At 48.3% G+C, this 15,363-nt stretch overlaps 1 long non-coding RNA gene across 1 annotated transcript; it reads left to right on the top strand.

Moving 5' to 3' along the window:
- Positions 1 to 5,111: 5,111 nt before the first annotated feature.
- LOC143441126 (uncharacterized) lies at positions 5,112 to 7,761 on the top strand. Its single transcript, XR_013108345.1, has 4 exons — positions 5,112 to 6,171; positions 6,280 to 6,328; positions 6,923 to 7,082; positions 7,711 to 7,761. It is a non-coding gene; the product is annotated as an uncharacterized LOC143441126 (long non-coding RNA).
- The last annotated feature ends 7,602 nt before the right edge of the window (positions 7,762 to 15,363 follow it).

Below are 15,363 nucleotides of genomic sequence, written 5' to 3'. Positions count from 1 at the left end.
TCTACACCCCAACACCAGGACATTCTACTTGGTCTCCTGCTTGCATCCAAAGCTATCCACTTCTGTACCTCACTGTGACTATATGTCCCTCCAACCTAGTTGTGACTCCTTCTCTCCCTCTTTTTCCTCCTGCTTCCTTCTCAGAAACACAGTAGCCCAGCCTGAGCCTCTGGCCAGCAAGGCCAATTCTTCACTAAGTTCTGTTCCACAAAAGAAAAGGGACCTCAGTCCTGCACACAGGTGAAATTTCCAGATAGTCCCAGCTTTGCCCTGGAAAGCTGATAGGCAGAATGTCCAGGGCTAATGGGCACACCATGCTGCACAAGACGGGACAAAAGTCACAGGCTCTGAGTGGGGTGTGGCTTAGCTAGCCGCAGCCTGGTTTTCACCGTAGGTCCACCTGGAGCAGCAAGCCTCTGGGTTGTCTCCTAAGAAGGGTTGAGGTGCTGGGCAGGAGCCTGACTGCAGCAAGTAGTATTGCTTTCTTACATCCACCATGAGAGCAACAGTTGCACTCTGTGCTCAGAGGAGAAGCACAGTTCTTAGTAAACAGCAGAGTCACACACACACACACACACACACACACACACACACACACACACACACACAAGTTTGGTTTTAACAGATTCAAAAAGCACTCCCTTTCTGCAGCTAGGAACAAGGCTGGAACGCTGGCAGAAGTGATTCAGCCAACTTCAGAAGTAACAATTACCCAGTCTTGTTACCAGGAGAGGGAAGTAGGCCTGCCTGTTTTGCTGGCTTTGAGAGACCAGCCTGTGGTTGTCCCCATCTGACACATGGGTACTCAGGGTCATGCCGTCATCTGTGGCAGGGCAGAGTAGGGCATGGTTCTCTTAGCAGTATAAGGGATAGGTGTGTACACTGACAGCCAAGATCAGGAAAATCCCATGGGAGTCATAAGGATGTGCTGACCAGACCTAAAACCTGGAAGAAAAGCCAGATGTTGAGGCAGATCCAGCAGGGCCCATGGGCATCTATAGCCCTTCTATGTGTGCATGTGTGTATGTATGTATGCATGCATGTATGTATATATTTATGTATTATTTTTGACACAGATTCTCACTATGTAGAGAAGGCTAGCCTTGAACTCACAGAAATCTGTCTGCCTTGCCTCTGCCTTCTGTATGTTGGATTTAAAAGTGTGTGCCATCATACCCAGGCCTGGGTGCTGGGATTTGAACTCAGATCCTCATGCTTGTGGGCAAGCATTTTTAACTGCCTGAGCCATCTCCTCAGCCCTTATGTTTCAGTGTTGGTCTTGCAAGTTAAATTTGTTATTGTTATCATTATTTTCCCTTCCTCTTATTAATCTTGAAGAGGAGTGATCTGACCCTGAGGAGGGAACAGTGGTCAGCTGTCCTGTCTCTGTCCCACATTCTCTGAACCGCTACACACCCTGAGCTGACTGGACACACCTCTTTGTAGTGTTTGGGAGGTCCAGTGCAGGGGGTGTTGCCCTTCCTTCTCTCCTGCTCTTGACTGCATCCCTATCCTGGTGACTCTGCTAGGGTTTGACTATATCAGCTGCCTTCCCAGGGTGGGGGTGGCACCCAGGATGTCACTGTCACCATGTCAGGAAATAGACTCGGTATGCTTCTAAGTGCCTGGCTTTGCTCCAAGCTTCATCGACGATGCTGACCTCATTTAGAACCAATTTCAGCCTTTTAATAAGCCCCTTGCGTTCTGAATTTCTCTGATGTTGGGAGCCTTAGGGAGCTGTAATCCCTCACTGGCTCTGCCACATGAGGCCATCTGCAGCTACGTCCTGATCGTGGGTGGTGACAACCAGCAGTGCAGCTACCGGAGTGGGGCATGAAAGCTGGCCTGGACAGCTGAAGCAGATTAGTCAGGGCAGGAAGCTCCCCAGCAGGGCCACAGAACCACACACTCCCAGCCTGAAGCTGAGTGCCTAGGGACTTCCTTGGGACAGATCAATATCAAGCTTGTGACAGGCAACATGTCTTCCTTGGGGAGTTGGCGTCTGTCCCCTCAACCTAAGCACAGAGACTGTGATTGAAGGCAGAAGAGGCATGTTCTCCCAGGGACAAAGCCCAGGATGAAGCAGGATGAACCCATGAGACATCTGTGCTTTGAGATGTCCAGCACCAAGAACAGCGGCCATGAAAGGATCTACAGGGGGGCTATCATAAGAGCCCACTCCAACAGTGCTAGAACCCATGGCAGGATCCAGAAGCAGGGCCAGGAATATATATCTGTGAGCAAAACCCTCTGTGTTCCGGGGCGGTGATGGTGTCCAGAAACCCCATGTGAACCTGAGCAGGTCACCATGAACAAGCCTTCAAGAGTGAGTGACCTACACCCTTGATGGTCTCCTTCAGGCTCCATCTCTTCTGAGTGTACTAAGTAATGAGAGAGTGAAGGGGGAGGCAGCTTCCCACCACCACCACATCCCACACACCACATACATACATCCACATACACCCCACACAACCTCATACACACCCCATACCACACACACACACACCACAGCACACACATACACATCATACAGATACATACTACACACATCCCCTCACATGCATACATACCACACACAACACTCTTTTTGAGGCCACACAACACATGAAGGTCAACAGCTTAGTTATCTCAGTGATCACCAACTCTACAGTACTCTTTCACCCACTGCCGACCCAAATCTGCCAATGTAAAGAGGCGAAGCCTATCCCACAAGGATATCCCTGTTGCAACTATACTGGAATAATTCCACAGGGGCTGGATGGCCAGGGAACCAAGACCAGAAGAGAACCAGAGAGGCATGTGATTGGCACCCCCACCCTCAAGGTGCTCTCTGGTTCTCAGGGTGTCATGGGATTGATACAATCATGTTCCAATGTCTGTATCCAGTCCCAGGAATGGGTAATGTCTGTATCTGGTCCCAGGGCAGAGGAACCTTGTAGGTATGATTTAGTAGAGTGTATGCATGTGGATATATATGTTTGTATGTGTATGCATGGGGCAGTGCATATGTGTGGGCATGTGGAAGGCAGAGAACAACCTCAGATATTCTTCCTTGGGTGCCAGGAATCATTTGGTTGTTGTTGTTTTGGAGGCTGCCTTGGAGTCACCAAGTAGGCTAGACTGGCTGGCCAGTAATCCCTAGAGATCCACCTGTTTCTGCCTGAACCCAAGGACTAGAGGTACAAGCCACCATGCCACATGACAGTGGGTCCTGGGGATTGAACCCATGTCCTCAAACTTATACAGAAAAGACTTTCCCATTCATGCCACTCTCCAGACTAGGCTGAGGATCTTGAAGTGAGAGATAGTCCTAGGCCATCCCAGTGAACCTAGAAGAGGAAGGAAGGGTACAGGAGGCTCAGAGTCAGTGTGGATGTGGCAACATGACAAGACTGGAGTGCACCCCAAAAACTATCACACAGATGACAAAGAACCAGTCTTCACCCTCCCCAGTGAAAGAAGCATTGATGGTCAGGTGCCTGTCTGCAGGATAGTCTGGGGAGTAAGGGTGAGCAGACACCTGTAGGAACTGGGTACTGTGGATGACCCTGGAGTGGTCCCATGAAAGGGAAATGAGTGAGAGTGTCCTGGGCACCTGCTCGGCACACAGAAGGAACCTGCTCAGGACTGCTGCTACAGTTATAGCCTGTGTCTTCAAATTTCTTGTTCTCTGTCTTAGGTCCTGGATCTTCCCTAGATGACAAAGTGTTTGCTGAGTGTCCTTGTGTGTTGACCCTGGCTCTCCTTGCTGGTCAAAACCACATGAAAATGGTAAAGGGCTGTCCATGGCTGGGCAAAGCATCTACCAGATAGGGTAAGTTGTTTCTGCATCTGGGGGGCAGGGAGGAAGAGGGGAAGGAAGTGAGGGAGGAGGCAGAGGAGGAGGAAGAGGAAGAGGAGGAGGAAAGAGAGCCTTGCTGGTTTCAGCTGCACCTCAAAGGACTGATGACTTTACTAGGACCCCAAAGAGAGTGGATGATAGCTACAGCCTGAGACGCAGGCCAGTGATTGTCCCTCAGGTCTCTGCCCTGATCTCTGGGGCCCTACCACCTCTGTCTGTATCAGGGCTACAATATCTCATATGACACCAATGGATAGCTGCTGTTAACCGATACTTGGCACTTTTGACACAATCTGGTGCTACCCAGCTCCAGGATCCCCAATTCACCCAATCTTGCTTAAGCTGATACGAGGAGATTCAGTCCCCAAAGTCTGAGAAGTTACCAGCCCTAACCTCTACCCTCACTAGCTGGGCCACATCTGCTTAGGGAAACCTTATCTGAGGAAAACAGAAGTTCTCTGCAGGATGCAGCCTCCAGCTTCCCGCTTGGCCACCCAAAAGCAAAACTGACCTTTGACCCTTGACAATGAAGTGAGTGTTGCTGGAGGTACCTGGGACAGGCAGAAGGAGGCAGGATCCAGTGATGTGGCCTCCCTGGTTAGGTCTTTTTCTCTTGCAGAGCGTTGATGGAGCTATTGTGACAGGTGGGGGGGAAGGGTAGAGATAGCAATGGAGCCCATGTGACAAGTGCACAGGGAGAGGGGCTCCAGGAGTTGTCATGGGCAGAGGCTGGGATGTGCCTTGCTGAGGACCCCATCACATTAGCTGTCTCTGCTGTCACAAATCTGCAAATGCCCCTGGAATCACAAGATGAAGCTCAGGAACGTCATTTCTAGGAGCAACTGCTGTTAATGCTGTTAAACACACACTTCAGGACAATTCATCCTGCAGAAGGGCCTTTCTCTTCTGTGTCCAGGGATCTTTCTTCACCACACTGGTACACCATCTCCCTTAACCACCTTTTGTTTCTCCTCCTGAGGCCTGGCAGTGCCTCTCCCCTCCCCTCTCCATTCTATTCTCTTTCTCTATGACCTCCATCACTGTAGGGACTTCACATAAGTAATAACATATCACATGTATGTTCTGTGTTGGGCTATTTCCCACAGCACGGTGTTCTCAGCGTTCATCCATATTGCAACAGGTGTCAGAATGCCATCCCTGCTTAAACGAAATAATATTCTACTATGTGGGTGGACAGCACATTGCTTATCCATCATCCGTGGATGGACACTTGTGTGTGAGTATGTGCACGGGCTCTGTGGAGATGGACACCAGATATTCATACCCAGTGTCTTTACTCAATTAATTTTCTACCTGGTTGTTTAGACAAGTTTCCTCATTGAATGCAGAACTCAAAAGTAGGCCAGGCTTGCTGAGCAGTGTGCCCAGGGGATCCTCCTGTCCCCGCCTCCTCAGCACCAGGACCAGGTGTCCCACCACACCTGACTTTGATGCAGGGAATGAAGCTCAGCTCCTCTTGCTTGCATGGTACCCTAGTTTCATTTCTGTTGCTGTGACAAAATGCCCGACAAAAAGCAACTTAGGGGAGAAAGTGCTTATTTTAGCTCACAATTCCACATTCATCACTGTGGGGTACTCAAGGCAGTGGGAACATGAGGCAGCTGGTCACATCACACCACAATCAAGAGCAGAGAGAGAGAATGCATGCATAAATGCTCAGATCAATTTTTCCACTCTTATACAATGCAGGACCCAACCCAGGGAACGGTGTTACTCACTTTGAGGGTCGGTCTTTGTAGTGTTCTGAATGAAAATGGTCTCCATAGGCTCATATATTTGAATAGTTGATAGCACTGTTTGGGAGGACTAGGAGGTGTGGCCTCACTGGAGGAGGTGTGTCACTGGGGACCAGCTTCAAAATCCTACACCTTTCCCAGTTAGTCTTGTCTCTCTCCCTTCTCCCTCTCCCCTATCTCTTTCTGCTTCATGGTTGTATCTCAAGGTGTAAACTCTCAGCTATGCTCCAGCGTCGTGCCTGCCTGCCGACATGCATCCCGGCCGTGATGGTCATGGACTCGCTCTCTGAAACTGTGAACCCCAAGCAAACTTTCCTTTGTAAGCTGTCTTGGTTGTGGTGTTTTCATATCAACAGAGAGTAACTAAGACAGTTTTCCCATGTCAACTAAAAAAAATCAAGACAACCCCATTCAGACATGTCACAGGCAAGCCGATCTAGACAACCTCTCAGTCTTTCTAGGTGATTCCAGGTTGTGTCAAATTGACAAACCACAAGTGACAAGCCCTTACCACCTGCCCGTTTCCACTTTTTGACTGTTGGGTTCATGATGAGAAGTGATATTGTGGATCAAGTAGGTGATTTTTTTTATTTTAAATTAAGGGGTAGATCAGTTACTGTTCTGTGACTGTGATAACACCATGAGCAGCTTATAAAATGAAGAGTATATTTCGGCTTACAGTTCCAGAGGGATAAGACTCCATCACAATGGATGTGGCAGAAAACAGCAGGTATGGTGGCTTGAATGAAAATGTCCCTTATAGGCACCTGTGTTTGTAGGCTTGGTCCCCCCCACCCCACCCCACCCCCGTGGTAGAATTGTTTAGGAAGGATTCAGAGGTGTGATCTTTCTGGAGGAAGTGTGCCGCTGAGGGTGGGCTTTGAAGTTTCAAAAGCCCACGTCAGGTCCAGTTTCCCCCCTCCTCCTGCCACTTTCAGGCAAGATGTGTACTCAGTTACTTCTGCATGCACTGTGGAGGTCCCTGCTATGATGATAATAGACTGAATCTCTGAAATTATAAGCAAGGCCTCAATTAAATGCTTTCTCTTATAGTTGTCGTGGTCTCCTTATGGCAGGGATAGGAAGCCGAGAGCTCATATCTTGAACCACAAGCCAGAATCAGAGAGAGCCAGAAAGAGGTAGTATGAGGATTTAAACTCTAAAGCACCCCCCCCCCCCAGTGACATATTCCTCCAGTAAGTCCACACTTCCTAAGCCTCCCCAGATAGTGCCACCAACTGGGAACTCGTTCAAAGCACCACAGGACAAGCTCGGGAGACTGTCACTGTTTTATTGCTGACTTTTTCATGTCCACTTTGGATAGATAGAGCATCAGCACATACAAACTGCATCTCAGCTCCCAACCGAGGACAGCCCCCAGGGTCACAAAGTCCCCATGGCCAAGGAGAACATTTAGTCTCTGACTCTTCTGGCACCAGGCAGAAGATCCAACTGTCCCCATGGAGCACATGGCCTTCCTAAAGGTAAGTAGATTTAAACCCTCATAGATGGGCCACATTAGCTTCTGGCTTGGACTGTTTCCCTCCAGCGATAATCGGACGCATCATTTCCATAAATACAAATTCAATAAGGCACTCCGAAGCTCGCCATCTGCTTGTCAAAGATGAAGCTTTAGAAAACAACAGGTCTGTGAGCCCAGGGGCCTCTGACATTCATACAGCAGGAGTGGCCTTGATCTGCACGTCCTGATCCAATTTCCCCACTGCTGATCAAGTTAAGAGAGACTCAGCCTAAGGCAACAGGGAAAGGGCAGCTTTAAATGACCAGGACGGAGAAGCTCCACGGTGGAGAGGAGACCTGGGTGTAAGCCTGGGTGTTGATGATGACATGTTTCTGGGTAATGACCTGTCGGTGTCTGGAAGGATACGATATCTTAGGACAGGCACTGTTGAGTGTTGATGGCGAAGGACTGTTCTACTGGGAGAAGAATCTTTGAATTGCAGCTTTTAGCACGGGAATGGCTGAGGCCACCATGTGCTTGCTGCTAAGAATTCCTGAGCTTGAGGAGGGTACACCTCGCAGAATTTCCAGTACCCATATCCTTGTCTGTGCAACTGTCCCCCTGACTGGAAACATTTTTTTGTTCTCCAGAACTCTCCTTGGAATGGAAGGGAGTACCAGCTATTAACCCCCAAACTGGACAGAGGTGTGTCTTGAAGAACAGTGGGGAAATGGAATGTGGTGGTTTGAATGAAAATGGCCCCTATAGGCTAGCAGGGAAGTGTGATCTTGAAGGAAGTGTGTCACTGGGGGTAGCCTGGCTCAGTGTCTCTCTTTTCCAGATGCCTGTGGATTCAGTTGTAGAACTCTCAGCTCCTTCTCCAGACACCATGTAGCTCTGCTCTTGGCTGGTCATGGACCATGCTTAAGGGTGTGAACCTTGTGTCTTATTTCTGGTCATCTTAGTTGGTTTCTGGTGGTTAAACACATTCAATTGTTTCCCTCAGTGCCCAGGTGTAACCCAAGTAATCAATGGAGGATCCAGAGGACCCACCAGTGCTATACCACCATGGAGAGAGTCTATCTTTAGTGTTACACTAAGGATGCAGCACAGGGGTAGAACACTTGCCTTGCATTTGGGAGGTGTTGGCTTCAGCAACCAAGACTACACAAAAAGTCTTCAGCAGATCAGACTCCTGTAAGATTCACGCAGACACCAGAGAAAAAGAGTATACTCGAAGGTATGGAAACTGATACAGAGTCATGGCAACCAACCATGAGATAAACAGTAGCCAGGGGGTGGGGAAGAGAGTGGCCATGGAGAATAGTGGACAGTGGCCATGGAGTGGGGTGGACAGTGGCCATGGAGTAGGGTGGACAGTAGCCATGGACTGGGGTGGACAGTGGCCATAGAGAGTAGTAGGTAGTGGCCATGGAGTGAGGTGGACAGTGGCCATGGAGTGGGGTGGACAGTGGTCTTAGTATGAATGAAAAAAGTGGTAGAAAGTAGCTGTGTGAGTTTTGTAGTCAGAGTCAGTCAGATTTTGCTTTTGGCCCACCATCTTAGCTACTTGGTTATTCCTGGCTATTATTTGCATCCCTTCACCTCAGACTGAGACCCAGGGAGGCCATCATGGCAGAGCAGTGACCAGGTAGCTGCTGAACTCAAGAAAAGAGAACAATCTCAAAGGAAAGAGAGCAACTCTTCTCCACCCAACCTGGAAACATGCACAGCGGCCCCTGTGCACATGCCTGGGAAGCCCTGTGTAGACACATGTACCTAGGATCAAGTTTAATTTATAAGTCAAATGCAGGCAGATACTGATAACAATGGCTCACATCGCATCCTTATTTAAAGGCACTGCAGCTTATGTTTATTTCTGGAATTTTCCTTTGAATATTGTTTTGAACAGGTTGACCTCTGGTAGCTAAAAAAAAAAAAAAAAACCCATAAAGTAAAACCTCAGATAAGGGGTTCTACCTCTCTAACTTCCATTTGGAAGTGCAGAAACAGGTACCACAGTGGCAGACAGATAAATGGTGAAACTCAACCATAGAGCTGGGCGTTCTGCCCACATGACCAAATGTGTGAGCCTGGAACGGCTAAGAAAGAGGCAGAAATGTCGATGCCTGAGGAAGCAGTGTTGATCAAATCAACAGAAGGAGACTCTAAAATAAGTATAATTACTATCCTTAAAGAGATATGTGGTTATTGTATTCATGAAGCAAGAATGGGCTTTTATATAAAAGAACTAATTAGAGATTGTGGAGATTTAAAATAGACAGTCTGAAAAGCAGAAAGAGACATCTGAGGAGCAAATTAGTGAGCTGGAAGATCAGGCAGGTGCCACCCTAGGAATTCACTGCAAAGGGCAGAGGGGGAAAGGTGGGGGGCTTGGACCAGCTCCAGAGGCTCTCACGCGGGTGGCAGCCATGCCTAAAGGAGGAACGGTAAGGCAAAAAATGGAGAAAATGACCAACTCTTCCAAGTCACAGGACAATCCTGTCTTCGGAGCTGATTAACTCACTGCCGGGAAGAACGTAGGACACAGGCCTGCACCATGGTAGCCCATCTTGGCTAATGATAGCACTAGGAGTCTGACATCCAGAAAGAGACAGCCCAAGAGAGGCTCCATGGGAGTTAAGAGGAGTGGGTGGGGGGTGTAATGTTGGCAACGTGCTTGCTGAGCTAGCATAGGTTCTGAGTCTGATCCCAGCGCACACATGCAACACACAAACAGCAGGTGCTACGATGATTACCAACTTAACATCAGGAGGCGGACTTAGTAGGTCCCAGGGGCTCCCTGGCCAGGCAGCCTCATCAGACTGACCAACTGCAGGCTCAGGCAAAGGGCTTTCTCAAAACAATGTGATGAAAATTTGTAGGACTGTGAAAGGCGGCCTGATTTCTGGTTGAGCTAAGTTTGAGACCCTGGTGACAGGTCTCCTGCAAGGGATGGTAGGCATTTTGGCATGCCCCAAGACTCCAGGCTCCTGACACGAGGCCGCAGCCCTCCATAGATTTGTGTTCTTCAGTCATGTAGGGTAACACCCTCTAGCCCCTCCACAGGTAGAGGGCGTGACTACAGGCCACAGAGCCTCAAGACAGATCTCCATATTAATGAGATACCTAAAGGCCAGAAGGGCTTAGCGAATCAAGATTTCCTTCCCAGACACTCATTCCCTGCAAAAGGTATTTAACCTCAGGCCCACCCTGAGAAAACGGGGTACGGTTTCTCATCTACTTCCCGCCATGACGATAAACACCTTAAAACCATGGACGGTTTTTCTTTCATCAGGATCCCCTGTGGGGAACAATGGAGCAGGCCTTCACCTACAGAGCCACCATCTAATCTCCTGCAGAAGACCTCTCTGAGTTTCCAGCCACTGCAACCAAGCCAAACCAAACTGCTGTGACAAGCCAAGAACTCTCATCCCCTCAGGACTCAGCTGGAGTGCTCTCCCCCTTCTCCCCTTCGGCCTTGGGCCAATCCAGCTCTGCAGCTTCCAGCAGCGCCTGAGTACCCAAGAGCCTGAGAACCAGATGGTCACAGCCTGCTTTGCAGGCCCAGGGATGACACCTCCCCCCCACCAGCTAGGTCCACCTTCCCCCCCCCCAGACTGTGCTCCCCCACCCCCAGAGCTATGCTCCAGCATGGGGTGAGTGTAGTCAAACTTCCAGTGCCTCTGCCTCCCCAGCGAGCGAGTGGCCCTAGCCCTTTGGCGGGGCAGACACTATTATCTTGTTGTTGGATAATAGGACCCCCACTATTATCCAATAAAGTTTAGAGTTGGGGAGGTGGCTCAACAGGTAAGTGGGCTTGCTGCTTTTCCCAGGGACCCATGTTGGGTTCCCAATACCTGGGTCAGCTGGCTCATTGCTGCAGAGGATTAAATGTCTCCAGCCTCCATTGACACCTGCACTCATGTGTGCATATCCACAGGCAGACACACGTACATACACATAATTTAAAGTAATTAATAGATACTTTTAATAAATAAATATTTATTTATAGTTAAAATATGTTTTAATAGTTAATTAAAAATTAATCTTTAAGAAATAAATCTTTGAGAAAAACCAAGGTGCAGAGTGACTGAAGAACTCTAACATTGACCTCTGAACTTTGTACCTCCCTTCTCCTCATTCCTATAAACATGTACTTTATACACCAGTAAATAAATACCTAGAGTCTGGGTACAAGAGGAGATGCCCTGGCAGGGGAGAGACCCATATCAGCTTCTTCCTGGCAACTCGGAAATCCAGCTTTCTAGTTTTGGAAAGAAATAGAAACCAGACTCAGTTAATTTACAATGCCCTCCTTTCTGAAAGAGTCACTGTGTGGTGTATTCTGATGAAACAAAAGGACTAACACAAAAGATGAAGCCAAGGACAGAGAGAACGAAGGGATAGTAAAAACCCAGGGGGATAGAGTGTCAAGCCTAAGGAGTCTTACAACAGCTGGAGGGGGAGTCTGTTGCTTTCTTTGTTTTTTTGAAAAACTTTAATCGTAAGAAAAATATAGTGGACCATGTCACAGATGCTCTTTTGCTCACCGTCTTCCAGATGATGTGTCTGTCTCTAATGATGTATCTGCATCACAGAGTCAGGCAAACCTCATTTAGACTTCTGATATGCAATTGCTTTTCAAAGTCCCATATTACTGGGTTGTGGAAATTGGCATAGAACCCTAATTGCATTTTAAATGTTATGTATCATTTATTTTTGTGTTTACTTATGTGAGGGTGGTGACTGCAAGACTTAATTCTCTCCTTTCATCCTGTAAGTCCTGGGTATCAAACTCAGGACAGCAGGCCTGGCAGCAAGTGCCTTTAACGGCTGAACATCTCAACAGCCGGAAGCATTAATCTTTAAAAAGTGTTTATCTTGTATCTGCCATCCTGCTGAACTTATAATTTATCCCAGTAAATCTTCAGTACGTTCATTCAAATTTATCAAGTGGAATTTTCCGCACTTCAGAGCTGGACCTCTTCTGGGTCAATATTTGTGACTTTTGTTTCTGCCTCTGTCTTTTCAGGCCCGTCATCCTCCTGTCTCGGGGAAGCTGTAGGGTGAGGATGAACAACTCAGCTTGTTTTCATGTTTGCTTCCGGCTGGATAACCTTTCACTGCTGGCCGTTCGCACCACCAGAAAGTGTCAACCTTGGCAAACTGCTTCCTCAGCGTCCTTGAAGACCAGATAAAGGACTCTGCAGCTTGAATTCAAGACCCCGTCACCTTCTTAAGACCCTTAAGAATGAGTATGAAGACCACTGTGGAGTATAACTCACAGACAAAAAGGCACCTAAATGCATATCTTTGTTCAGGGCTGGCACAGGCATGCCAGTTAGCAGCCTCTAGAGTGACCCCAAGAAAAGTCTTGAACACATGCACACCCCTGAAATGTATGCACTTTGTAATCGGGGTGTATAATGACTTTCTCAGCTCCATTTTCTTCCTTTTCTAATAGTAAGCAGAACAATGCCTTATCTTTAAAAAGACATTGATTCAGTATACATGGAGATAGCTTTAGCCTATTGGCTTTTCTGTGCCAGACCTACATGAAGAATCTATATATTACTAGCCCATTTTATAGATAAAGGAGCTGTGGCACAGACATTAATTGTGCAAGAACACACAGTGAAGGAGACAGACAGAACCCAAGCTAGTTCCTTCGAGCCTCTGGCCCTGGCTAGAGGCTTTGCCAGTTTCTTCCACCTAATCGAGAATTGAACCTAATCTTAATTAAAGTTCCAGAGGACTAAACCTCACAGGTTGATTTATAAGAAGTCATTCAACTGAGATCTAAGGAGAAATGACAGGGGAAAAAAAGTCTCTGGCTTGGGAGTGTCTGCCTCCTACGTGACTGCCCTGCAGAGCTGAGGTAACATATCATCCAGGAAGCAGACAGCCTGGGGTACAAGAGTAGACCCTGCTGCCACAGTAGAAGAACACAGCCAGCTCCTATGCCTGCAGGACAAAGGAGAAAGGTTAAACTTCTGCTTTGCATGCAGCTCAAGATCTTCGATGAGTTGAAAGCTATCAGGCCAGCAAGACGACTCAGCAGCTATGGGCTGCCAAGCTTGCTGACTTGAGTTTCATTCTAGAACCCACATGTTAGAAGGAAAGAACCAACTTCCATGAGTTGTGCTCCGACCTCCACACACGAACCATATATGTACACAAAATAAATAAATAAATGTGATTTAAATTTTTAAAGAAAGATAAATATAAAGATTCCACAAAGGCTGTCAGACATTCAGCCACAGCTGTTCTGGGCAGATGAGGAGGAAGAAGCAGGAAAGAAGCACTCCATCCTGAACAGGAAAGCCTCACATTCAGAATGTATAAACAGCATCTGGGGTCATTATAGAGATAAGACACCAAATGGAAACCCTGGGCAGAAAAGGTGTGAGAAGGATTCCTAGTGTCATTAGGGTCCTAACAAGGTGCAGAAGGATGGTCCCGCCAGAGGCCAGGAGGGGGCGCTTTGTGGAGGAGATGGCCAGTCACTCAGAGTTGGGTTGCCAGACTTTAATGAAAGAGGCTGTGGGTGTACAGTGGTCCAGGCAGCAAGTGGCAGAGGTGAGCAAAAATGCCAGGTGTACATTTTGGGGAGGGAGGGAAATGGAGTTTCACCAGAGCCACCTGGAATAGGTGATGAACACTATTTAAGGAATTGCTAAGTTCTTTTCCCTGGCACGAACAAATAATCAAACAGATACCAGGGAAGACAGACAGCCAAGCAGCAAAGAAAAGAATAGTAACAACCCATTTGTTCAGGATTTGAGAGGCAGAAGGCTGGGTACTGGCTTGGGTGTTTTATAAGGCCCTGAGTCCTGGTCCCATCTTAGTTACCCAGCTATCTAGTTATCCACCCCTGGGCCTTCTTGCTATTTCTTCTCAGTCTTCTGGGGGTGGGGTGGGAGTAGATCAGGGAGCCTGCCTTAGCGTTCCTTGCTTACCTGTGTTCCTCTAACTGCTTCACCCTGGAAGATGGGAAAGAAGAGAGCGATGGACTCAATAGAGAGGGTCCCTCTAGGAGGCTAATTCCCTGCCCTTCCTTTATTCCATCTTATGTCATAAGGGAGTCTGGAAGTCACCGCAGCCTCAGTGAAGCCCACAGTGGACCTGGACAAAGGTGACTGTCTTAGCTAGGGTTCCCATTGCTGTGAACAGACACCATGACCAAGGCCACTCTTATAGAGGACAACATTTAACTGGGCTTGCTCACACTTTCAGAGGTTTAGTTCATTATCATTGTGGTGTGAGCAGGGCAGAGTGCAGTCAGACATGGTGCTGGAGGAGCTGAGAGTTCTACAGCTTCATGGAAAGGAAGCTAGGAGCAGACTGTGTTCCAGGAAGCTAGGAGGAGGGTCTCAAAGACCACCCCCCCCCCACAGTGACACACTTCCTCCAGCAAGGCCACACCTCCTAATAGTGCCATTCCCTGGACCAAGCATATTCAAACTGCCACAGTGACCATTTTCACTTTATTATCCAGGTGACCCACAGACACCTTTCCATGAGATCCCCACCTCTTGACTCTCAGGACACCCCAACCCCCTATTCTCAGGATCTACAAACCAGGCACCCTAAAGAAACCAAGCGGAGTCCTCGGTGCCTGGTTTTGAGGATAAATGGAAACTCAACCCAAGTAGGCCATCTTTTCCCAAGTTCCCAAGGCCATTTACAGAGGGGTCCTAGCTACACAAGAAAGGCCTGAGGCCAGCAGACAGTTTGCTCTGGAGCACTGTGAAACATAAGATTACATAGAGTCACATCTACCCCAAGCCTCTCATTACAACAAAAGAAAAGCAACCAGAAGAGACTGGAAAAGGCAAAAGGAAAGGTGCTGTCCTGGGCAGGGCCGTATCTCTCTCCCTGGCCAGGAGAATTAGGGTAGGAAGCACTGACAGAGACTCACTCTTGGACCAGACCCACGCCTGGGTGGAGGAGGATAGAGGATGGGCCAGGGTAGGGCTGAGCCTTTCTGACAGATTTTCCTATGGTGGGAAAGAGGAAGCAGTAAATCTACATCTGGACTAGTGTCCTTTATGCTGATGTTCCTGGGATCTGCATGCTGGTGATTCAGGGCTCTGCATGCAGGTGTTCCAGGGCTTGCCTGTTTGCAGCTCCCCACCCCCAGCCTCCCAGGAACCAGAGCGTTGCCAAGGGAAAGAAAGTAAAGCCTTCCTTCTCCCAGGGGAGGAGGGACAGTCTCTGAGTGTTCAAAGCCTACAGGGAGGGTAGTGAGGAAGCCAAGGCCAGAGAAGGCCAGCCTGAGTCTTCTGCCCTCCTAACTT

This window comes from Arvicanthis niloticus, chromosome 2 (assembly GCF_011762505.2).
Source record: "Arvicanthis niloticus isolate mArvNil1 chromosome 2, mArvNil1.pat.X, whole genome shotgun sequence".
In the NCBI taxonomy this organism is placed as follows: domain Eukaryota; kingdom Metazoa; phylum Chordata; class Mammalia; order Rodentia; family Muridae; genus Arvicanthis; species Arvicanthis niloticus.
The sequence above is the reverse complement of the archived record's forward strand: the minus strand, read 5'-3'. Positions and strand labels throughout refer to the sequence as shown.